Raw genomic sequence first — 23,505 nt, forward strand, 5'->3', positions numbered from 1 at the left:
GCTGTGCCATTGCAGGGTCTTTAAAGGCTTACGCTGTTAAACAAATAAAATAACAATGTTCACGATACATCTTGCTGAACAAAAGGTTCCACGGCAACATGTGAGATTTGTCTGGGTCATTAAAACACAGCTTATGTGAGATGTGATTTGGTTTAAAGTAGAATGTTGTTCAACATACACACATTTAGCAGAAACAACTAATCTCTTATCAAAAACATTTAATAAAAAATGCAATTCTTCTTAAAAGTTATAGTTCTCAGATGCATTTCAAAACGTACAAACATTTGTTCATTATTCTGACTATAAATGATACGCTGGATGGAACATGATCAATGCATTAGCAGACTTCCCAGCATGCTTTGTTTTAGGGTTCAAACTCTCCAAAGACCATTTATTTTGTGTAGTCAAAGAAAACATCCATGATGGAAACTTGATGTGTCCTTCAGCCAGCTAAAAGAAAAGTATATGCTTATTTGCTTATTTGAGAGGAGCTGATCCAATATCACATCTGTACAGTAAATATGAAGCTACAGCCAGCAGCCTCTTATAATAGTTTAGCTTTGCTCAAAGACTGGAACGGGGAAAATCGACTAGCCTGGAGGGTGAGTCTTAGCGACCTTAGTTATTTCCCCATGTTTCAAGTATTTGTGCTCAGCAAAGCTAAATAGCTGTTAGATGTAACTTCATATGTACCATTCAGTTAGGAGAGACACACTTGTTAGACAGCCTTCTACAACCTTCAACCAAGTATTTTTTTTTTTAAATTCTGCTAACAAACATAAAAACGTGGCCTATGATGAAGATTAGTAAATAATCAACCTACACTTTTAATTTAACGGAGTTGCCTGCAGCAGCCATGTTTTGATTGAGGCACAGAACCGACTTCGACAGGACAAAGACAGCCATACCGAAGGATCTTTCATCGGGAACACGTTTTTTAAGTTGAACCAGCTTGCAATGTTTTAGATTGTAATGTTAAGCAACTATTGGATCCAAATAATGGCATCTCATGTTGCAGCGGCAGTCGTGAGATACTTCACACATTCCTCCACAGTCTGAACACCTGCGTCTGGCTCATGCCTGCATGCCAACGGATTCTTTTCCTCAAACATATACTCCTCCATTCGGCCTCTAAATGGCCCAGAAAGAAATGGAAAATAATCAGATACAGATTCATGCAGGTGATCCCCGGATGACCTGCACTGCTACACAGGTCGGTCCAACGGATCATTCCTCTCAAAGCATGGTTGTACACTCAGTCCAGGTGTGCAGATACGAAGAGAGAGGATACTGCCAGCACCTCATATTTTAGTTTTTCCTTCTTTTTTTTTAATTGGACAGCTCGGTATCGTCCTGGAAGAGCTGTACAGTCAGAAGTCAGAGTCATGCATTCCTCCGGGAGGCAGGAAGGGAGAGAGGCAGGGAGCTGCCTGTGGAGCTCCTCTTGTCCCATTAACACCTTTTCACAGTTGCTCCTTCACCTCACCTTGATCCGTGGTACTTTGCCTCAGGCAGACATGAAACGCCCTCGTAGGATAATTTACAGGCCGCTGTGTGCTCAGGCAACTTATGAGGAACAGAGAGGAGCGGAGAACTGATAGATAGGTGTTTAGCTGCACGTCTTGCTTGGCGAAGGGTTCCTGGCAGACCAGAGAGTAGGTCTCTCTCAGGCAGATTTACTGCGTGCCAGAGGCTGAGGTTTGAGGAATGTCCCCCTGCAGTGAGAAAGAGAGGGCCATGGGAGGGTGAGTTAGACAAGCTGAGACATCTGTACTTCAAGATAATATAGAACATGACAGCAAGACCAGATTTTTGTATTCTTATCAAAGGTTTTGGAGCTCTCTCTCTCTCTCTCTCTCTCGCTCTCTCTTTCTCTCTCATGGGCCATTCTGTGTACTTCTATTAAGATATAAAAACCTCAAATATTAAAACTCAGCATGAGCTACTGGGAGTTCCTGAGGTTCCTTCAAACATGACATCTGCACGACACGCTACATTTATGATAGTTTACACAACGTTGTCAGTGGCTTGATGGCATTAGATAAATGCATGTTTCCCTCCAGGACAAGCTGCCTGACATTTTGATCCATCAGGGTTACATCTGTTTAAATACTGGCCTTAACCCACCGCATTAGGCACAATAATCCTTATCCCCGCTGTAAAACGGATACAAAGTGGAAAAGCTTTTCGTGTGGTATTATATCCTCCAACTCTGATCTATTTTTTTCTTACATGCTCATTTTGTCATCAAAAGAATATTATCAGGTGACTATTGAACTGATCCTTGCACTCTGTACTGTTGGCTGCTTGTAATTTTGGTGATCTATGCCGGATTATTAGAGATTAGTCTGCTGCTGCAGCCACTGCAAGCCACTCTGGATAAGATAAAATACCTAACATGTGAAATAGAAATAAATCATGACGGGGCTTCCTTTGGAAAGACAACCAATGCATTCATTTGATTTATGATGTGTGCTGTTCATCCGCACGTTTATTTTATAGGAATAAACAAGTTCATGTTGCTGGGTGGTGAAGGATGTTTGTGATTAGGAAGGATGTTGGCTTGAACACTGCTCTTCCTGAGTCCTTGTGTGCTACAGTGTGTGCTGCAGAAGATTACATTCCCTGCAACCCAGTCCTTACGCATTAGATTTCAGTCTGTATTATGCATTTGCATTTATATAATTTGATGTATTAAGGTACATTTCCAGAATGACAGAAACTTGTCTGTGCATGAGCCAACCCTCTTAAGACAAATAAAACATGGCCGATAAACGTCCTCCTAAAAAAAGAAAAGACATTTTCCATGCCTGTCTTTACTTATATGTCATCTCACTGTTTCTATTGCCCTGATGGATTTTTTTGTGCTTTTCTTCTTCATATATCAAGAGTTATTTTGATGTCTAGAGCAGACCAGTAGCTGTGGAAACTGAGGCATGAACTCACATATTTTGCGGTTCCTCAGTTTCTCTTTCCCGCTGTGCCTTTATCTCTTAAGACACACTAACATAAGAAATACGCAGACGGACATAGAGGTTAAACAGAAATATGCATGCACATATATTCACATACGCCTGAGCTTGGCTTTCCTGCTGTGGCGTTCAGGTGCATGGGCATGCCTGATTCTGCCTTTAGTGTGGAGCAGTTTCTGAAGGGATGTATTTTCTCTTTCATTACTTATTACGTATCTTTGGCAATTTCCCCACCTGGAGAGAGCAACACTGTAGAATTATTTGCACCTCATCTATCCCCTTATATGAACTGATATGATGAGAGCGCGATGGTCTTTTACAGGGGAGGGATGTTTAATGAGAGGGAAAACAAAGGCTTGACTGTGGGAATCTCCACAAAGGACTGCTTTAATTACACAATCATTTAAGTCACACAAGACACTGTCTTGACCTTGGCATCAGAGCATGAACTGCCATTAGGATAACATTCAGTCCATCTCAAGTCACATTTACCAGAACCCAAGGGTTCTTTAAATTGTCTTGTTGTCAAAAATGGGCCCAGGGTCGTAATGGGTCAGCTTCGTATTGGAAACTTGGAGAACCCTTGACTTAAATTCCACCCTAAAACCTCTCCACGATAATGCCACTTGCATTTCTGAACCTGACACTATACATGTTGCATAACTTTAATTGTGTCATTTGCACATGTACGTATAAGCATATATGCAGAATAATCAGCATGTTTGTGGTGGTCCGTTTACAGTTCCTGGATATGTATGGACATTACAGTTCACACACCACCTTCAAAACAGCTCTATAACAACTTAAATGAGGATTTAGTAAAAGTCCATGCTATTGTTGTTGTTATCGTATCAGTGTGTTTATCCTTTTTGCTTAATTTAAGTTGTAGTTTATAATTATTACTGATACTTTTGACACGTAATTCCTTCTTTATATTGCTAAGGACCTGCACTGTGGAAATCTTGAGGTAAATGTGTCCTTAATGGTACGTTGTGTCCACAAATGTATTTGAAAGATAGTGCTGTGGAAATGATCACGACGTATCAGGAAGTTGTATAATAATCGTGCTGTTCAAGTCAACAATATGTTGCGTGGACAGAGAGAGAGAGAGAGAGAGAGAGAGATTAACTCAGAGTAAATTCAAATACTCCGACTATCCTCACAACCTCACTTTCGATTCGTTCCCCCCCACCGGCCAGACTTGCCTATGTTCTGTGGGGACGAGGGGCGGGACCTCTTAGCCGGGAAGGGCGTTCTCTTTGCGGTCAGACCGGGCAGAGTCCTCCCGAGGGGTGGGTCCTCCGGCAGCAGTAAAGGAAAACCCACCTTTTTTCATTGTTAAAGACGCGGTGGAATGTGATGGTTTGATCTCAAACGGACCAGGGAGGGGAATACCCGAGAGGAAAGGGCCGAAGAACGTGATTTAGAGAAAGGGGGGAACCCAAAAAAAAACCAGCAATCTGCCCCGTATCCTCCAACTCTCCGGGTGTGTGTGTGTGAAAATATGTGGATGAACTTGTCCTCGCCGTGTCGGCAGCAGCGAGTCGCACCGTCCGCATGAGCTCCAGCCGTGTGACGCTGTGGATTTACCGCTGAGTTTCTTCTGTCCCGGCGGGGCACCAGCCAAAGGTAAAGTTGCTCTTTATTTCATGGGGAGTAAGGGGACATGGGTTTGGGTTTTTTTAATTTTTTTTTTTTTAGACAGCGGCTTCCCGAGTTGGATTCAGTCAGTCGGGACTGCAGAAGTCTGAACTGCGGCAAGTTTTTTTTAAACCCTCCTCGTCGTCGTCGTCTTCTTCCTCCTCCTCCGCTGCTGGTTTTGTAGGCAAAAGGAAGCATCCAGGACTGCGGTTAAAAACCTCAGGTGGTTAAAATGTAGCGGTGCACACACACACACAGCGTTCACGTTTTTATTTAGTTAAAAATGTCGCAGTTTTTATGAAAATGTTTCGTGTCTTTGGCGTCTACGCACTTAATAACGACACGTTACATTATTTTGTATAGGCTATAGCCATAGTTCATAACACGAGGTTGATGAAAACATTACAGTAATTCGTAAGTTGGTTAATCGCAATGCTCTTGGTATTTATGTAGTCTGTAACGCCACTCGAGTCGTTAGGAATTTTAGTTTAAAACAACAACAAAAATTATGAATGAAGTGAAAATGTTTCAGTTTCGTGGTTCAGTATCGGCAACACGAGCTAGCATATGTAGACTTTGTACCTGACGGCCAAAGACACCGTTACGGCCCTCGTTTCCTTCAGGATATAAGGAAGCAGGAAACAGTGTTTACACCCACACACAAATGTATTTCTTACATTTCCTGTAAAGTTTAGAGAACGGTTGATATGGCAGTAGTTCGTGTAAGATGGTTTACAGTGTACTGGCTTAACTACATCTTGTTAGTTTAGTCCCACTTTGCGCACTATTATATCTCAACTGAGCAACATATTCACCTGAAGGTGAATAGACTAACAACAAACCACTGAAAGAACATTCTAGCGGTTTTACTTTAAAGGAAATGTGAACACTACCTGTATTCAGGTCTTTAATGTGTTGAATGTTAATGAAGCTGTTTTGACAGCCGCTGTGATGACAAATGCAGTAGTCAGCTTTTGGAGGGTGGACAACCTCGGTGTAAGTGCAAAAGAGCGGAATCCACCTCGGATCTGTAGTGCTGAAATTAGTCTGAAAACAATACTGAACATTTGTAATCTTGATTCATAGTAATCATATGTTCATAAAGTTATAGTTCATAACATTCATAGTAATTTATTAAGGATTAATGCCAAATATGCTCCAGCTTCTCTAATGTGAGGGTTTGTTACATTTCTCTGTCTAGGCTACTGTCATATGAATATTATTTTTGTGGACGCACTTAACAAACAATTTTAAAGATGTCACATACAGCTTTGGGAAGTCATTTGTCACATTTGAATGGCTAAATTAATAGAAGTTGACGCATTCAGTCATAACTAACATAACTGTGTGTGTGTGTCTGTGTGTACATGAGATGGAATGTGTTGTGCTGCATAGCCTACACATGTATGAAACTAAGGTGGCAGAGCACGAAATCTGAACAGTATGTGCCCTGTGCTGCCTCGCGTGTGTGTGTGTGTGTGTGTGGCAGAAAAGGTAGTTGTAGTGGTGGAATACTAATCTGCCAGGTGGGGCTCGTAAAGAACAGCACAGGGAGGGAAGGAGATGGTGGGGACCTGCCTTGACCTGTTTCAGACATGAAAGAGACACACAAAAAAGCACTGATGGCTTTCCAGTAAGGCTCGCCCTCCCAGCCAGCTGTAGATTATACCAGCTTGAGCTGCTGTAAACCCCCTTTTCCTCCTGGATTTAGCACAGGCACTTGCATGGCAGCTTGTCATGGTGGTGGATGTGCAAAGAGGGTTTCCTATCGTATTCTGGAGGGTCCTGTGACCCCGCCTGTGGAGGCGATGTATGCAGTTCATGCCATCAGATTGGAAATGTTGGGAGAAATGCAAAGGGGAAAATTAAATGAGAGTACCAGCAAAGTGGAGAGTGAGATGTCACATTTTTCCCTGATCAGTGCTCTGTACTGTCTCGGGGAAATCATTGCGCCAAGTTTGGTTTGGTTGCATTGGCGCTCGGGAGGAATAATTCAGAGTAACTGAACATGATTCCTCAGTGATGATAGCTGTTAATGCCGACAGTCGGAGGGCCAGCACCACCTGTTTTGGGATCTTGAAAGTGATTTTGATGGAGACAAGTGAAAGTTACACAAAGACGCAGTTTGCACCATGTCCTGTCCAGGAGTTGTCGCCTGCCATGCAAAGTAATAATCATACTCCTCGCTCCTATTTTATGACCTGGGCTATACCACGCATGATTGGTTTTCCACTCCGCAGAACTCCGCGACCGCCCTATGAAACTGCCTGCACTGCTTTGGGTGAAACCAAAAACTAATCATTATGGGTGTCCAATAAGGGTAATTATCAGACTAAGCACTGGACCTGGGGATTACACAGTGGCTAAATGACTGCTCTCGGGATTAAATAAAAAATATTGAGGTTTTCTGTCTGGGAGAATCAAACCGCTGGGAATGTCAAACCCAGCCTGTCTGTGGTAGTGTTACTGCCACTCCACACATCAAGGTTTATGCACAGAGCCCCGCTGTTAATGCAGTGCCGTCACATCGGTGTGGAATTACAGTACTTGGACATTGACGTAATTTGTAGCAAGCAAATAAAAATGGATATTGTGATTGCTTTGTTGTATTGCTCAGTTTGCACTTAAACTGCATGGCCTTTGGTGTTAATACTGGTAACACACCAAGTAATAACATCTAACAATTAGAAAATATTTTTTAACATGATGAAAATGCTCTCAAAGGAATTTGAATGTCAAAAGAAAGGTCAGCACCCATATGAGTAGACCTATACATCCTAATATGCTGTAATGGATATCGCTCAGATAGTGTGGACCGGCTGGTGTTGCTTACTATGAGTGAGAGTCTCTCGCTTTTAGCCTCCGTAACCCAGGAATAGATCAGCGCAGGATTCACACACACACAGAGATATTACAGCCGCTACAATTCGGGGGCGTCCTTGAAATGCCACAGATGACTCATGGTCTCTTAGAGGCTTGAATTAAAGCCCACACACAGCCTGTGTGGACAAGTATAGTGTATGTGTGTATTTTGTTATAATGCAATAATGGACTCGGTATCCGGGACAGAGGCAATACGCAGGCCAACTGGAGTTGCTGTGTGTCTATTAGCATACTTTGAAGATGGCTTAATGCCATAAAGACACATAAATGAGACTGTGCATGCACCCTCCAGTTTCTCAGAAGTTTGTGCTTTTTCTTTTGTCATTGTACACGTATCGGCAATAATCCGAGTTATCGATAAAATATACCCAACATTTCCTACTCTCAGCTCGTCAGTTGCTGCTTTTCTCTTTTTTACATAAATGCAAGTTAAATAATTTGAGTTTCCTTACCATCGAGAACTTCATTTTGGGTTCTGGGAACTACAATAATGTAGTAATCACTATTTTTGGTCTTTTAAAAAAAAAAATACTAAACTAGTTGATGATGAAAATAGTCATTAGTTGCAGCACTGTGTATGTGGTTCACACCGATCAGACTCTTGAGTTGCTTCTTCTTCGGGGCCTTTCTGCCCCTGAACTTTTTCTTTCCCCATCCCCTCCTATTCTGCCTCTCCTCTACTATATACATTAATTTCTCCTTTTCTCCCGCTCCTTTTCCAGCTCTTCCCTCCATTCTTCCTGCCACCCCCCCCTCTGCCAGTTTTCTTTATCAGTGGTGGGCCAGTGACGGGGCAGGGCTCTGAGTTCAAACTACTTGAACTTTGTGTGTATTCGTCGGTACGTTGTGCGTGTGTGTGTGTGTGTGTGCATGTATGTCCATGTGCCAAAGCCCTTTTGCTCTGTGCTGTTCCCAGCCATGTCGATCTGTCATCGGATACTAGAGGCCGGGAATGTCAATCACTCATCGAGTAGTAGAAGTACATCTCAGCTGTGTGTTCACACGCCTCACTCAGGCTCTCATTAACACTGACGCACAGAGCCACAGATATGTGCTCTCACTTTTTGAGAATTCAAAGCAAGAATGGATTCTGTTAATACAATTCCTTCTGCGTGTGTGAATGAATCCTCCTTGTTAGTCATGCAAATCGAGGCAAACAGCCTCCTCATTACCAGCTGCTCTGGTGGGCTTTCTGTCCTGTGGTGGCGTGGTCGCTCCCTGATGCCTCCCTACACAGGTGACTGAGCCAACAGCGTCATCACGGAGATCCGCTCCAGTTAAGGCTGCAGATGCATGTGACTGCATCATGTCCAGTATGCAGCAGCAGATATCCCAATAACACAGCATTAACTCAAGTATTTTCTTTTCTTCCCACCCCATCAGAGCAAGTTGAAAAGGTTGAGTGAGATAATTGATCTGTTTCCAATTGGCCTTTCTCACAGCAGACATTTTGACTTGTCACAGGAGGAAAAGCACAGGTGTTACTGATAACGATGACAGTGAACCAACATGCACAAACCTGAAATCCAAACAGCTTAATGGGATTATTAATGGTAATTTATTTTCACTATTTACACATATGCTTTTTGTGCGGTGGCAAGTCAAAAGGACTCTCACGAAAAAAGCCTATTCTAATCAGGTTGATTGTATTTCAACAATGTGCCAGATTTTTATTCACAATCAGTACGCATAAAAAAATGGCCGTGGCTCTGGCCATCCTACGTTGATTTGAATGGAAATACCTCTTCTACTCCTATTTCTATGGATGTAATATGCCCAGAGAGTGTATAGGGAGGCTAGTCTAGCATACAAAATATGATGGTAGTGACTTTTTACATTGTATCATGACCTATATTGTCACATCAGCCAACCCTATATTTATTTGCATTACGGTGCTTCAGAATTTGTCTTAAACAACAAATACAATGTTTAACCTTCAGTTTGACCTCAGGGTTATGGTTTTGTTTTTTTATAGTTTTCTCTCTTGCCATGTTTTTGATCTGCCGAGTTTTAATTATTTACTGAGATAATTCGTAATTTTCTTTTCATTTGAAGAAATGTCTCTAGCTCTTTCTTATATGCAAAAAAAAAAAATTAGCAGGCTGGCTAGTCATTTAAGATATTTTGTCAGACAGAAATCTTTACCGATCAATGCAAGAGTTGTGATCCTTTCCGAAGTTTGAATGTCCACTGGATGTAGCTGGAAGCCACAGTCAAGAAGATGGCATGACAGCATTTATACAACCTTTCAGTTGCTAAATTTACCTCTGGCTCTGAATTGAGAATTTATGCTAAAACATGTGGCTGTGAACACAAAACCCTGAGCATTAGTAGACCCTTGATAACAAATTCATCTTTTAATGGCAAATAATAAAACTAGCTCATATGCATGACTCCCTCTAAAGGTTACTGGCTCAAAACCGATGTCTTTAATGCTGCGCAATCGCTATTCCTCAGACATCACTCGTTGAATGTAGTTCAAAGCTGTACGCCATATTTCAGGAATTTTCATTTATAAACGCCCATTACTTGTCTGCATCCCTCAACTGCCCTGCTGTCCACCATGTGATTGTTCTAAAGCTACTGTATGCTAACTAAAAAAGAAAAAAAAACTAATCATCTGGTGTTTATTTTCGCTTCCCAACTGTCCACCATTTCCTTATCACACGACACCACAGAGAGACGTAGTTGTTGAGTCCATGGATTGGTTGAGCAAAATTTCCTTTTATTTTCATTTTCGTCATCTTTTCTCATGGTTTTTTCCCCCATGTTTGCCACTGCTTCCACTTGCTCTTGAATTTAGGCTAAAAGCTAACTGTGAATCAGTGACTTTAGTCTTCAACCTTTCCTCAAAGGTTTCTGATGTGTCATATTTTAAAGTCTGCCCCTTTTTGTCTATCTATTGCTCACAATAATATAATGTGGATGCAAACTGCATCGCAGGTTTAAACATTGATGACCCGTTATCACAATACAGTTTTTCACACTGAGCGTCAGTTTATTTAAAACACTGTGAAACACTGCCAATATAGTGTTTGTGGATGTTAGATATAACCTGATAGCTGCAGGTGATAAGTCCTTCAATGTTTAATCGGTGGCCTGGCCAGACCAGCTTCCCCACATGGCTGGAGTTTGGACCACATTGACTAATAATATGGGTCACTCTACTGCTACTGTGTTTGTGTTTCACATGCTTTCAGCTGAAACACAAATTTCCTCTTTTTCCGACTGGGTCCTGTGTTGCATTTAGGTTTCTGTTGGACATTTCAGCCTACAATAAGTTGTTTTACAGAAGCTCCCCTGTGCGCCAGGTTTGTTCCTACATTGTACAGGCTCCTCAAAAATGTCAGAATTGCATAGGAAACATACTTCAAAAGCATGTAGGAGGCACAGCAAGGCAGAGAGGGAGGGGAGAAAGGGACTGGGACGCTTTAACAGCGGGAGAGCTAAAGTTAAGACATTTCTTGTAAATTCCTCTATGATTTTAGGTGTTCTCCTCTAAGGGCCAATATTCCCCCTCTCTCCAACCGATTGTTATCATGTCTCGCTCACTCTCTCTTTCTCTATTTGCTTCGCTAAAGAGGAGGCCCTGTCACTCCCCCTTCTCCCGCCTGGTCCAGGAGTATTTTTGGAAGTTAATGAAAAGAGAAATCTTAACCGCCTACCCTTAAAAGGCATGTCTGGGTCAGCTGCGTGGAAACTTGTGTTTATTAATGTCCATAACATTTTCTATGCGAGTGGGTCATCTGTGATTGTAAGTATGTGTGCGTTCGGTGCCGTGTACAGTGCAGGAATGCTGTGGGTTGGGGTGGGGCGGGGGGGGCTAGAAGGGAAGGAGGGTGGGCTAGGAAGCAGGCCTACGTCTTCAGGAAAGAAGGGGGGTCAGGGGCATATTTGGCATATTTCAGGAGCCATTCCAGTCTGGCTCAAGATGCATTCTTCTTCCAAGAGATCTGGCTAAGCAGCCAGACGGACAATGATCAAGGCATGGGAAGATGGTGTCAGTCTGGTGGTGCTGGTTGTGTAAGATGGCACACTGAAAAACATTAGCATAAGGGACAAAAAGACACAAAAATACCGTCTCATGCCACCTACACAGTGGAACAGATGTGCAATGCACCAAGCCTATAACCTCAATAATAGCCATAAAAGGCTAAATGTTGAACCATAGTCCTTCACCCAGCAGCAGGGTTTGTTGGTCTTGGGTACCATCACTAAAATGTTATGAATGTTTATATGCAGCGAGCTGTGATATGTCCCTTTCAACCTCCGTGGCATTGTAGTTGCTGCTTCTCTGCCCTAGTATTTATGATGTCTTAGCCTGTTATTTGCAGTCCGATGGCCACCGACCGACGTGACAGTGGTTGGCAGGAGTTCACTGGAGCAGTACGAGTCCAGTGCTCAGCGGAGGTCGGGTTCATTGTGAGGTCTTGAGTCCGTGTTGAGAGCAGAGTTAGTGAGGGTACAGATGTATTCCTAACCGGACAAAGCTTTTGTGTTTAATTCTTTTATTTGCTGAAACTTCAAAAATATTTTCTTTTTGTCTTATGAATCACTGTCTCAAATAAAAAAATACACTAAAACAAACTATGAGAATACCAAATACTTTTTGTTGGTGGGTGCTTGTATTGGTTCCAGGGCTGCTGTTTCTGGGTGAGGCCCAGAGAGACAAAATCAAATGTGCTTTGATGCATCCGATGTTTTGATTTTAGGCAAATTTTAATTTTTAGTTAGTGGCAGAAGAAAAACCTGAATAAATGAGTGCAGAACAACTACTTTGAAAATCTTTTTGGAAGTGTGGTGCTCATCCCTCAACTGGAGCTGCATAGACTTGTTGTCTCTATGCCAAGAAGCAATGCAGCTCTGTGGCTGCTGGCGCTGGCACGTTGTTTTTCCCTCAATCTGGGAACCCATCGGCTATCGACCTGACAGCGCTTTAGCCTCTGGGGGCAGCGGACAATATTTTGGGTGGAGAGACTCGAGCTGTAGTTGAGAGACGACAACGACTACTGCGTATATCTATAAACCAATAAATATAATTACATGTATTGATGTCGGACTAAAACTGATATGTTCCAGAAATTGCATTTCGCCTCTTTTGCGCTCCACACGGCCGGTTTACCTGCTCAAGCGTGATTGGACAATACCACTCTGACTACAAACGCTTGCTGGGAACAGATTGAGAAGTTGCGGGAAACAAAGATGGACATGGACCGGTGATACCTGTGTCAAAATTGGCCTTCAGGAATTCACTTTGTGCCCTGTGTGGCTGTTTGTTCATATGAACAGCCTGTGTTTAAATCATCACATGCTCTTCCTTTGCAAACGATCTGTCTGGTGGTGCACAAGTCTTCCACCTTTTTACTGTATGAGGGATATACACACTCTCACATCCACACACACTCACTCTCCTGTCTGACCTGTTCTAATCCTTGGATCTCCAGGGCGGCTCTCAAAATAAAATTCCTCTCGCAGATTATTTTTCTTGTGATCAGAAAATATACATGTTCTCAGAGAGAGGAATGTTCAGACGCCATGGCAACCCGACGATTGCTCACTTCCCCCTCTTCTGTTTCTCTTGTGCTGTTTTGTCGTCCGTGCACTGTTTCTTCCCAGCTTACTTTTTCTGTTCTTTTACTTATTTACTTGGTAGACAGATCTGCAATATTTTGGTCAATCTATGAACTTTCAACAACTTGTTCCACCTTTTTTGTCACGTATGAGACCTTTTATCTGACTTTCCAAAGTTCCCTTGTTTTGTTTGTCCTTTGTTCTCAACTACCCTCATGTAATACTGTGAAGATGTTTTTTTTCTTTCCAACAGACATCCCTCCCTCTGTTCCTCCATCCATCCATGCATTAGCAAGTCTGGTTTTAGGAGCTTTCATCATTGTGGTGCTGATGCATGCAGACCCCGGCTGCTCGGCTATTTTCAGCCTCTCTGTCCCCTCTTGTACCCTTTTACCCCCTCTTCTCTGGTTTTATTTTGGAGGAGATCTCTGTGCTGTTGCCTTTTGTAAAGGGCTGGGTTGGCTGGTTTCTCCCTCCATGCCAACTTTGCTCTTTGGAGCTCCTTCTCATGCTAGCCGTCCCAACCAGAGGAAGTGAAGCAGCACAATGCGAGACTATTAAAATAGACCAGTTAAAGTGCTGCTTTTAATCCAAGAGACATGCTTGAAACCCTTTCATGTCCAATATGTGTTGTGGTCGTAGAAGTAGTTTGGCTAGAGCTGCACCAATTGTAAAATGTTGTCTATTTTTCCTTTTGTTGGACAACCAATAGTATAGCGACAGACCGGAAACAAATTCTATCGGCATTCCTCCATTAATAATAATTTAAATTTATTTATTTTGCAGGCTGTTTTCTTTCATTTGATTGTTTTAGTTGTATAAATATATAATGGAGAAACAATTTTCTAGAGCCTAAGGTAATGACTTTAAATGAGCAACTAAATTATCAATTTAATCTAACAATTATTCTTACAGTTGAACTTGTTGAAATGTCTTGTTTTGTCTGACCACCAGTTCAACCCCTAAATAAATAAGTGTATTACAATGTCAGACTAAAAAAACCTGCAAATTGTCACATTTGAAAACCTGTACAAAATTTAAGTTTTCGCTCTATTTAATGGACGACATGACGAATCGTTTTCAGGACTCTGTCTGAGTTTAAAATGGACTGCGTCACTGGAACCTAAACACATTGGATCACCCACAGTGATAACACACGTACGTGCTCACATTAGAGTTTAGCAGACAATGACCGAGTCATCTGCTCCCCTCTGGTGGTCCCTTCATCTGCCCTTCTTTTCTCTCTCACTTTATGGCTAAACATCTGGATAACTGGATAACAAAAGACATAATTGAATACAAATGTAGTAGTTTGTCACCCTGTGAAAAGTGTAGGTCCCTATGTGTGTTGACATGTACAGTATGTGTGTGTATACTGTACATGTATGTGTGGCCTTGACAAACAGGTCTCCCACATGTGGTGCCGCGTCTTGACCGCCTGGGAAAACAAGGGTACAGCAGAGCTTGGTGCCCGGGGAAAAGAGTGACTCTCGCCCACCCACTTGGACAATCTCCTTGTTTTCAACCTTTTTAGTCATACATGTTTTACTTCTCTCCCTCTAAACCTCTTCAAATCTTTTGCAATTCAACCTCTAGTTGCCTTTCTCATCCCCACTTGTCTTTAATACTCTCTCTCATTCATCTCTTTCTCTGCCTCCCTTCCTCTGTCTCTCTCTAGGTGTGGACGGCACAGAAGAATGCAGTTAAATCAGTGTTTCTTCTCAACTGCCAGCCAGCTGCATCATACACTCCCACCCATCCCAAGCATCTGAGACACAATTGACCTTAAAAGGAAACAATAGCGGCCTATCAATTCTGCTCTGCCAGTCAAGGAATGGCTCACTCCTGCATGGGCAGGGTCCAACTTACACACACACACACACACACACACACACACACACACATGTTATGTTAGTACGGTAACTGAACTTTAAAAGTGTGGTGAAGTTTCTCTTTTCTTAGGTCTGTACAGGACAAGAGTCCTTATTGACAATTCTTACTTTATTTATTCATTGAATTCATTTGAACGCCACCCACGTCGCCATGTGAGAGAAACACTTCTGTTGTTGTCAGGCATTTGCGTCACCTTTTTATTCAGCCGTATCAGAGTCACTGTGTGTTTAACGAATGCCTCTGCTTAAGTACAAGGCTCAGCTTGTCTTGCTTACACACTGAGCATTTTGAATTCCAAAAGATTACAGCTCAACTATTTCACTTTTTGGAGTCAAGTGCTCTTGAGCAAGACACACAATCGTAGTGTCTTTTTTTAAATGCTTTAAACCCCCATTAATGGTTAAGCTTATTCTAAATCATGGATTTTACCTTTTTAAAGACACGTTTACATGCTCTGATTGTTCCACTATAGTTTAGGTGTTCTGTGACATTGATAGTTGTCATCTCGCTGTTGTAAAAATTAAAAATAGTCAACACTAATCTTTGTCCGCAGTAGTGTGTGAAAGCCTCAGCTGTTATTTGTGGAACAGGGAGGGCTAAAAGTCATTAGATATTAAGACCGGTTCTCCAGGTTCACGGAAAAGTTTTAAGAGGTGGATGGTTTTCCATTAGACAGCTCGTCAGCTTTTAGACAGACTCTTACTCCACCTTGCTGCTCAGCTGGAATGCAAATCGCAGCAGGAGGAATGCTGTTCGCAGGCTTCACTGGCAGCGGATGAAAAATCAATCCCTTGCTCTATTGCATGCCTTTCCTTTTGTTCGCCCCTTCTGTCGGCTACTTTCTGGATCTCTGCTTCCTGGCTCTCTCCATCTTTCTCCCCACTGTGTGCTGACGCTTTCTGTCTCTGTATCTTTCCCTTGACCTCTCTCTCTCTCTCTCTCTCTAGGCATCCTGTTCACTGTGTTTGATTTGGGCATTCCTTTCCTCCCCGAGCAGACAAAACAACCCCAGACCTCTCTGAACTGCGCGCACACACACACGCATACACACATACACACACACACTCCCTTCTGCTAATCACACACAGGAAATGGGCTCCCATGCAAACGAGGCCCACCTGGCCAGGGGAACCCAGGATGGAGTTTCAGGCCTTGAAATGTTCTCCAGTGGAGGAAATTGAACATGATCTTTCTCTTCCCCCTTTTTTCTTTCTCCCTCGTTTCCTCTCTTGTTTTACTCGCTGTGGTTCCTCTGTCCTTTTTCTTTTGACACTTAAAGAAAAAAAAGCTTTTACTAGCAGTCAGCTCAATGTTAGGTTAAAGCATTTCCTGCAATACACTGTGCCAAATCAGACGTGTGTGTGTGTGGCCTCACATGTACTGTATGCATTAGGAAAGTGTAAGTGCTCAAAAAGTACACACTGATAACTTATCAAATGCCTTCCTTTTTTTATATGTGACATAAAACCGTACTCAAAGATAAATGTAACACGATAAGATGTTTATGTAGAATGAAAACCCATCAAATATATTGTGTTGCTTTGTAATATCACTAACTACACAGACACCTAGATCGATACACAAACGTATCTTGGTGACGTCGGTGCAGACGTGTTTTGACAGATAATCAAATCACATGACTGACACAGATTGTACAGGAACGCCGAGCCTCCTCAGTTGGTACAATGTGTTTGTAGTGAGAAAAGACACAAGTGGCATTTCAGTTAAAATTAGACTTGAATGTCACAGAATCTCTTTTTGAACTCTAAATGATGGTCAAAAAATACAATTGTAACCAAAATAGTCCTAAAAGAAAAAGTGATTGGCTTTATGAAAAATCTTAAACAAGTTCAAAGTCATCCTAAAAAAATACATCATAAGATAATCAAAATATTAGGGCTGGACAATAAGTACATTGTTATTGCCTCTTGTTTGTGTTTACCATGTACAGTGCCTTGAGTACCTTTTTTAAAAAACATTTTTTATTTAAAGTGCTATACAAATACAATTAATTATTATTAATGTTTGTAACATTATTATTGTAATGTTATCATTGTAATCATTCCGTTTGATTATTTTGTGTGTGATATTGCATATATTTGCCTAATCTTGACACACGGATATTGGAAATTGTGATTATAAGGATCAGAACTACTCTATAAGTTAAGTTATAATCATGACACACACATGCATGTAACGTGGTTACAGACCCTGGAGGAAGTTCACACTGTTTGAGTTTATTCTGCCGAGTAATGAATCCTCCTCCCCAACTTGACACGCTGTGTCCGTGAGGGGAAGCGAGGGATGAGAAGGAGACAGCTGTTTTCAGTATCGCTTGGTTAAGGGTTGGCTAACTGAATGAATCGTTTCGACCGCTTCCCCCCCAAATCACACACATACAAACATGTGGTCTCTGGTCAACAGGGTATTTGGAGTCGTCTGGATTGCGAAGAATGGGTTGAATCACATTTGTCAGATCACACATTTTCATAAAAGTTAATGTTTATTGATGACAAAGTACACACACAGAAAAAAAAAGCTGACTTTGCAGTCTGCACAGTTACACATTTGGTTTAGTGTAGCGAAGAAGCGCGTTTGTCTAGCGTGAGATCGGATGATTCAGCAAAAGTGCAGTTATTATGCCGCGTCCCTCATGAATCTAACGTGACAGGGCTGAGTGCAGAGCAGCAGGGCCGTCTCCTTCCTGTAGAGAGAACTTGTGTGGGAACGAACAGAAAGGATGACACAGAGGGGTTCAGAGTGGCAGGAGCAGCTAGAAGACCGGTGGTTTCTGTCCCTCAGCAGCTACTTACATGGTCGAAGTGTCTTTAAACGCATCACCTGCTTCTGCTTATCTCAGTTTGTTTAGTCTCAGTCAAGTTGATGAGCCGATCGACAGCAAATGAATCGGCAGAATAATCTATGAAGTCATGTGAAGATTTGAAGATTATTTTCACAACACATTTATGGCAAGAGGCTCATGTAACACGAACATTATTTGCTACATTTTTCCACTACTTTATGATATTTTATTGACCAAGCGATTTTAATCAGGAGATTAAGTCTAATTAATTGTTAGCTGCAGCCCCACATGCTTTTGCTTTTCCACATCCCCATTTTTTTCCCCTCCATGTTATGGTAAAAGTCAACATATACAGGTGACAAAACAATGTCAACTCAAGTCCTACTTACTTTTAAACATCTTCCTCAGCAGATTGAGTTACCTTTTTTAGCTGTAATGTATGTTAATGTAATGTTCAATGTTTCTGTACCAGGGTGTCCTATTGCTGCCTACAGTTCACAGGAATGTTCCCTTTTTTCCTTGAGCCCCCCTCCTCTTCCTTATTTCTCCCCCTCCCTCTACTTCCCTCTCTCATCCTTTAAATTCAGTCCAGACGTCAGTCTTAAATCTGGATTCTCTGCGCTTAACCAGACATATGGAATGCTACTGTAGTGGAATGCTTCAAGGTGTGTGTGTGTGTGTGTGTGTGTGTGCGTCTGTGTGTGCGTGTATCATGCACATGTTTTGAAGCAGATGAGAGCTTCTAGGAGGATGATTATGATAATGGTGCGTGTGTGTTTGTGTGCCTCCCCAGAGAACTGAATAGGGCCTTCTGTTGTCGTGGCCAAACACTGCTTGTCTGCTCAGGCATGAGTCTATTGCAAAGCCACCCAAATGTGTCCCATATCTGAGCAGTTAGCTCATTCTTTAGCCTGTTAGCTTGACTGTGAACGATCTCCCCCACAGTGACTGCATTGTAGGCCCGGCCGCAGGCTCGGGGCCTTGCCAACTGCCAAACATAACAATGGTGAAAGATGGTGTGAGAGTGTGTGTGTGTGTGTGTGTGTGTTAGTCTTGATATTATGACGACCAGCGAGTCCACTTTTACTAAGCTTGAGCTTGTGTGTTTTTGTTTTTTTTTAACCACAGGATGGAGACTTTGGGAAGAGGAGCTTAACGTGTGACAGACAAAAAGATGCATCTTAAATGTAAGTTACGCCTCCCTCTGCTATGGTTATTGTTAATTTATTTCTGCACATATTTGGGCAAATTTAATTTCAACAAAACTTCTTATAACAGTAATTCCAGTAATGACGGCTTTTTTCAATGAATGATTTATCTAGAATAACATGTTACCCTAATGCTGAGTTTGATATATGTGTTTTAATCAACACAATTGTATTTTATGTCCCACATAAAGGAATAGTTAAACATGGTTAGTTTTCATTTTTCTTGAGTGATTTAATACGACTAATGCCACTCTCATGTCTCGGTGTTAAGTATGGAGGTGATTAGCTTTAACATAAAGACTGGAAACAGGGTGCAGCCAGACTGGCGTCTTCCACAGTTAAAGAAATACGCCTACCAGCACCTAAAGCTCACATGTTGTGTCCTGTTTGTTTAATCTGTACATAAGTGAATGTAGAAAAAGAACAGAGCAGTGCAACCATCTCCCCTGTACTTCTGTACAGAGCCTTTCCAGTTATAGTGCTGCTTGTTTGATATGATGACAAGACTCCGGGAAATCAATCCGGGAAATCACAGTCAGCTGTTTCCCCATGCGTCTAGTAGCTGGGGGGGAAGCTTTGCATAATGCAAAGCTAAGCTAATTGCGTCAGCGCTCCAACACACATGACAGTTTTCCGGTCTTTTTATTTCACTTAAAAAAAGGAATTCCGTTTCCTAAAATGGATTGATGTCCTGCTGTCCCTTTTGCTTTTAGTGACATTTAATGCTATTGGGGACAACATTTAAAAAGAAAAGCATGGCTTTGTGAAGCCTAGAGATACCTTTTTAGTATAGCTTTTATGTGAGGAGTGTTGGCCAGCCTCACACAATGGATTCACAGCATCAATAGTGTTCCGAATTTCAAATGTTCCACCTCCTTCTCCTTCCGCCTTCTCTTCTCCACCTCACTTCTTGTTCTTCTCGACCTCCTCCTTTGCTCACCTCTTCCTCACTTCCTCTCCTCCTGCCCTCCTCTTCCGCCCCTCCTCTGCTCTTTGTAAGTCTGTTTCCCGTCGGGCACAAACGCCGGCGCCGCACTTCCTTCCCTGTAGCCTGAAGTCACACAGGAGTGGCACACACACACACACGTTTATACAATACTGTATATATTCTGTAACGTATGGGTCAGTGCGTTGATGTACATAAACATTCACACCGCTCTCAGGGACAACAGCTGGTGTGTGTGGGTCAGGCCAGGTTAGTCAGCAGAGACGGTATATGTGTCACTGTCTTACCACGTCTACTCAGCTGTCTGCTAATATGACCGTTTAAGGACAATATTTGGCCAAGGCGTGTTCCGTGTCATTATTGCGGATGCTAGTTCACATCCTGCTTGAGCTGAATTCATTCTAGATAGTCTGGATCTGACAAAGACCTTGAAAACCAGGAAAGGGAGCTTCTCATGTCGGTGTGCTGCGACTGCAATGGCACGTCCCGTTTTAGGTTTTTAATAATCAGGAGTTTGTTTCTTTCCCAAATGGATGTCATTAACTGTACATAATGCAGTTAAGAATCGTACTGAGAGGAATAGAATAACACTAGCTTTGTTGCCAAGTGTTGCATGAAAAGATGGATACCACTTATGGATACCACTTGGCTGTTCTATGGCGCCTGAGCAAGGAGACAGTAAACTTAGAGTAGCTTTTAGACTGGCATCATGGGGAAGCTGCTTGGCTGGCTTTGTCCGAAGGTCGTTTTTACCCTTCAGATTGTGTACGGATTAAACAAATAAGATATAAAATGTTAATGGGCAGAACTTGTTGTACCTTTGGGCAGTGCCAGGCCAGCAGTTTCCTTCTAAACTGTCTCCAAGCTGTAGTTTCATGGGAGTTGTATCGATCTCCTCGCATATCGCCTGGCAAGAAAGCAAATGTATTTCCAAGAGTGCAGTGGTGCAAGAGCCTCAATCATTTTTTAATTGGGTTGACGTTTTCAGATTTTTCTTTTGTTGACACTCCTCTTCTCTGTCGAGCTGTTTGTTCTTCATTCAAACTGCTTAATCATGGCCGATAACAAAAGCTGTCTTACTTCCTTCCTGCACACTCGATGTCATACACATTTGTACAAGCTTGATGTGAAATGTAATAGGACAATAACTGTATGATTCAGTATCTCTCCTCTGGTGTACAACTTCATCATTTTATCCCCTGTTCTTTTGGACTCCTCGTCCCTCCTTCCCTCCATCCTGCAGCCAGTGCTGCATTCCTGCTGCAGTAATCCACTCTGGCAGCTACCTGCTCCGCATACTTTGGAGTCACTCTCTCTTCTCTTTCTCTCTCTCTCTCTCTCTCTCTTCCTTGTCGGCTTTTCTCTCAATATATATTTGCTTACCTATATTCAGAATAAGAGAGCAACAGTTGTAAGAACCATTATATTAAGTTGTAAGAACAGGTAATAGCGCCATCACTTTAAAAACTGTACCCAGGACCCCGCCCATAGTACTACTACACCTAGCAGATTCAAATAATACTATATAGCTACATGGGACGGGTGTTACACATGCATTTTGCTCTGCACATTTGCCCCGTCTAAGCTTTTCCGCCACTGCCCTCCCTCACTCTCTCTCTTCCTCTGCTCTGCTCTGTTTCTTCCTCATCAGAGAGCCACTGAGGTCTCCATTCAGCCACAGCAGGCAGCTAATGCCAAGGCTCAGGCGGATGAAGCACTGCCAAGCTCTGCCAACCAAGCTGTGTGTGTGTGCTCTGTGCTAGTATGGGAAAGCAGTGAATGAGCAGGATTCCAAGCAGCCAGGCAGAAGGTTGAAGGGCTGTATGTTAAGAGCTATTGATGTGTGTATGAATGGACAGCTTTTCAGCCTGGTAAAATGTCCAATCCATCACCACCGGACAGTTTGATGATCCGCTGTCACCTCCTTCTCTCTTAGGAACAGTAGCAAGAACATATAAATAGCAGGACAGCAGGGGAATGAGGATGAAGGGCAAGGAAAGGAAACGGAAGGAATGTTGTGGTAGAAACGGGGAAGGGCGGGGGGGTTGGCGATATCTAGAGGTAGGTCACATGAAAGAGGGATGGCAGTGACGGAGGCTGATGGTAAATGGGAGAGAAATAGAGCATGTAAGGAAAGAAAAATTATGAACGGTAATTAGGTAGAGGTCAGTCCATGGACAGTAATCATCAAATATGCTTAGAACTCCAACAATGGCACTAAAACATACTGGCATCACTTAAGCATACATTTAAGAAACAAAACATGTTATGCATCACAGATAGGACACACATTAGTGAACAATCCTCAAGAAGGTGATCATGAACATCAGGTTTTCCAGCATAAATCGGGAACAAATGCATTTTAAAATCATAACATTGTCCTGTCTTGCATGGCAATTCTTGTATTTTTCTATTTTCCCTTTTCTACCATGATTACAAGCTAGACAGCTGTTTCAAGGCACTGGCTAACATATTAATCGTCATCCTGTTAATTGGAATTCACCAGTCAACTTATTGTGATTGATTTTCATCCCGATCCCATCGCCAGCAAAACACACCAATTTGTTTGATTTTAAAGTGTTTAACCCCATCTATCTGGGAGGAGAATGTAAAGAACGGATGTGAGGTAGCGTTTGATAAGCCTGTTAATGCATTTGAGGCACCTGGAGAAGACCAGTTTTTTTCAGGTCTGCAGGAGCTCTCTGCTAATGATTCTCTGTGGATGCTGCAGCCACGATGTAAATGAATTGTTACAACAGCAAAGGGGAAAGTGCAAATTACTTATTAAGTTAGTAAAAAATAAGAAAACAAGATATAGTGGATGAGCTCAAAGCAAACCGACCGACTGAATGGTTGAATACATATTGAAGCAAGTGAGTTCAGTAGTTTGAGAGAAAAGCATTTTTGATCACTTCTAGCAATGTGATAACATTTCTGAACCAGATCCCACCAAAAAACAAAATCACTATTTTTTTCGAGACCTTCTCTCAAACAAATGGACAAACAGATAGTCGGCTCTCTGGTGGAGGTGATTCTCACTCTCTAGTTCTCTCTTAACTTTTGTCTGTCTGCCTCGCCTCATTCTTTCTTTGCCTGACTCATACTTAGTCACACAGATGCGCACTCACTGCAAGTGTCATCACGTTGTGCTGTTTTAATCTTCTATTATCGTTGTGAAACGATAATAGACGCAGAGACACACCATTCTTTCTCTAGAAGTTCTTCGTTGCACATGTTTGTTTGGTGTGTGTGTGTGTGAACACTCAGTAAATCATTTCAGGTTTTTGCTGACGTCCGCTGACACCTGAGAGTTTTTGAACTGCTGTTAAGCGTCGCTTTAAATTGGTAGCTGGTGTTGGTCCTGACAGAAAACACTGTTTTTTTTAACAAAGAGTTTGTCTGAATCTCAAAGCAATATCTCCATTGTATTAACTCTCCTACTCTCTTCTCTGATCACCCTATCTAATCTCAGCTCATAAATGTCCAACCACACTGGGACATTAATATGTCTCCAACTGGAGTCTTCCTGTCTATCACTTCACTACTTGGACTTCCTGTGGTTTCAGTCCACATGATAGCAAATCACAC

The 23,505-nt window shown here is 42.2% G+C and overlaps 1 protein-coding gene across 3 annotated transcripts in view; it reads left to right on the top strand.

Annotated features, from left to right (window-relative positions):
- The first annotated feature begins 4,190 nt into the window (after positions 1-4,190).
- luzp1 (leucine zipper protein 1) overlaps positions 4,191-23,505 on the top strand; it is a 42,388-nt gene continuing 23,073 nt past the window's right edge. The window contains exons 1-2 of one of the 3 annotated variants that reach the window (XM_034562951.1): positions 4,191-4,601; positions 18,892-18,950. The gene's annotated coding sequence lies outside the window, so the exon portion shown is untranslated. The remainder of the gene's footprint in view (positions 4,602-18,891; positions 18,951-23,505) is intronic. The other 2 variants (XM_034562953.1, XM_034562952.1) reach the window with 2 other exon arrangements.

Source organism: Cyclopterus lumpus, chromosome 22 (assembly GCF_009769545.1).
Source record: "Cyclopterus lumpus isolate fCycLum1 chromosome 22, fCycLum1.pri, whole genome shotgun sequence".
NCBI lineage: Eukaryota > Metazoa > Chordata > Actinopteri > Perciformes > Cyclopteridae > Cyclopterus > Cyclopterus lumpus.